Consider the following 3,099-nt stretch of genomic DNA (forward strand, 5'->3'; position numbering starts at 1 on the left):
TAAAAAAAAAAAAAAATTTAAAAAGACTCGTAATTTGCGCTCGAATGCGAGTTGCAAATTGCGAGTCACAATTTAGAATGTACAATAGTGGCAGAGACACTGATTGTGATTCCCAATAGAGTCGCAAAATGCGAGGCTCATGAATATTAAAGAGCCACTCGCAATTTGTGACCCCATTGGGAATGACTGGCCCTCCCAGGGATGGTGGCCTGCTGGGCTCAGCAGACCTCCATGTCTGGGAATGCTTTTCAATAAAGCAGGTTTTTTTAAAAAATGCAGCCCATTTTCCTTAAAGGAAAACAGGATGCATTTAAAAATGAAACGTTTTCATTTAATTTTTTAAGCAGGCAGTGGTCCCTGGGACCAATGCATGCCCCTAAAAAATGTTTCCCCCTGCATTTGCGAAGGAGACCCCTGGAGACGCCTTCTCTTTTTTGGAGTGCATTACCGCCCTCTCGAGGAGGGTGGTAATTTGCAAGTGTTTTGCGACCGCAATTGCGGTCACAAAACATTCATACATGGCCTTGGGGTCGCTATTTGGAAGGGAACGCCCCTTCCTAATAGCGAGTCACAAAACAATATTTTGGGAGTCGCAATTTATTTGCGAGTCGTAAAATAGTGTTTGTACATGGCCCACAAGGATTTAACATGGGCAAACGGGTTGCAAACCCATTTGCGCATGCTAAACCCCATGGTAAATCTGGCCTATAAATTCCTCCTTTCTGTTAGTTGTATTTTATGGAACTGCTGAGTTGAACTAAAGTTCACATGGGTTCAAAAAAGACGTATATTCTTCCTTTCTGTTGGAGGTACTTGTTATTCTAGGGAACATGAACAAAATAAAAAAGGCAAAACAGAAATCTGTTCTTTTATGAAAGCTGTTAAGTTGAAAAAAGACTGATTATCTACAGACTTTTACATTCAGTGCTTGAAGTAAAACAACTGGGCTCTCTTTATTTTTCTGTCCTTTTGAATATTTTTGCTTCTGGAACAAATGCAATGAGAATTAATTGCTTAACAAAGTCAAGTAAAAGACTGAACTTGCGGTGATGATGAACCAATGAATATTATATCAATGGTTGCAGCACTGATAGTGAAATACTTTTCTTTTACAATCTGATGAGGAACTCTTCCAAAAGATTTAGATAAACGTGTTCTTTCTTTTCTTGTTTGGGTATGTTTGAGGAAAATTTAGGATGATCTTGATGAGTTGTTGTGGACCATGTAGCATGGGCTTGGAGGCTTAATTATTTTTGTATCCAAAGATTCAGAAAGGTAATCCTAAGCTTTGTAATCACAAGAGTGTAGCTTACACAGAGGTTGCAAAGGCGATTCCTCTAGTAAGTCTCAGGTGAATCTGATACACTTTAGTGAGACTTTATGAGAGTAGGTGTTCTTTCATTTGCTAATCTTGTTTCATTTTTTTTCTTTTTCCCTGCTGTTCCCTTCCCCATACCCTTTCCCTCACTTGATTGCTTTAAAACTCTGTACCTTTCCTGGTATTCAGAATTGGAGATATCAAGAGGTAGACCATATTGTTTGTGGCCTTGATCCTGAGGAGTTTTCTCACACCATTGCGAGTCCTTGACAACATTTCTTGAAACTGACCCCATTGACTAGAACTCTAGCTATATGTGCCGAGTAGTTGACTTTAATCATATTCAGAAAGCCCACACAGAAGCTGACTTTCCTCAGAGTCTGAAACAGGAATTACCATTCGACCGAGTCAAAAGCCTTTTCTGGGGGAGAGGGGGGCATGGCCAGGTAGCACATGGAGTAGGACGTGTGAGCCTGGGTCTCCGCTCCACCACATCTCATTACCTCTGTTGCTCCTTTTCATTGGGTCCACTAACCGAAGCAAGGAGGTCTGCTTTGCTCGCTGAGTGACTGTGGAGACCCCTGAAGTGCGACCGGGAACTCTGTGATGCCTGGAGGCGCAGATCCCTGGGCGGCCTACACAGCACTCTCTCCGGCTGCCATCTTGAGGTGACGGCCCCTGCCTTGCGGTTGTTTTGAGAGCCACGACCGGGCGCGCGCTCTGGTCCCTGTGCTGGACACGCAAGAGCTTGTGGCACACTTTGAGGCGGTGACGAGTACTGGAAGTGGCCGACAAGTGAGGAGCATGGGGGCCGCCCAGTCCTCGCACCAGTGTCCTGCAGACACCCGCCCCAGCCTGGCAGCACGGCCCTGGAGGGTCGATCGTCAGTGGCAGGGCTGGTGTGCGGCTCAGAGGAGGAGGAATCTGCCCTGGGGACTTTGGAGTGCAGGGGACCCTTCAAACAGCGTGAGGTGAGTTGCGGTGACTCGCGAGGTCGGTCAGGCCTCCACCAATCCCTCTGGCCACCATTTTGAGGGTGAGGCCCTCCCAGCCCTGCTGACTGCCGCCCCCCGGGTCAGGGTGGCAGGGGGCATTGATGGTCTGCAGGGGGTATCTTGGGGCTGGTCCTATCCACCCTGGGGTTTGATGACTGTTAGGAGGTGCTGCGGGAGAGGCCAATCCGGCACTCTCCCTGGGGGCCTCCTTTACCACCTGGTTGCTGCGGCCTGGAATGAGAGTCTACAGAGGCGAAACTGCTGAGCTCCATGAGGCCTGCTGTGTGCTGAATCTAGGATCCCTGCTGGGGCGGCAAATTAACTTTGGGTCCTGTACACTTTGGGGAGATCATGTGAGGCAGCCCTGCTCACTGCTGCCCGTCCTGATCCCTGTCTCCGGGGCCAAGGACTATTGTCTGTGGTACAGAGTACGGCAGCAGAGGAATCTGGAATGCCTATATCGGCTTTTTGCTCATGCTGAGCGGAGAGAGCCTGAAGCTGAGCTGAGGTGGACTGTGGACCCTGCTAAGGCAGCGACCGAGTTGTGGGATCATCCCAGCTGGGATGCGTGCCTCTCTGATGACCCCCTGGCCCGCCCTGGGATCTGCTGGAAGGAAAATGACCCGAGCTGCGCATTGTGGGAGGCCCTGGTAGTGGGGCACTAGGATCTCGTCCCTTGCATCTTGGATACAGCCCGGCCGCATCAGGGCAGGGCTGTGACACCTGTGTGGGTATCCTGGGACTCCTTGAACTCGGCTCACAGAGAGCCTTTGACGAATGCGAGAA

This window comes from Lissotriton vulgaris, chromosome 2_2 (assembly GCF_964263255.1).
Source record: "Lissotriton vulgaris chromosome 2_2, aLisVul1.2, whole genome shotgun sequence".
In the NCBI taxonomy this organism is placed as follows: domain Eukaryota; kingdom Metazoa; phylum Chordata; class Amphibia; order Caudata; family Salamandridae; genus Lissotriton; species Lissotriton vulgaris.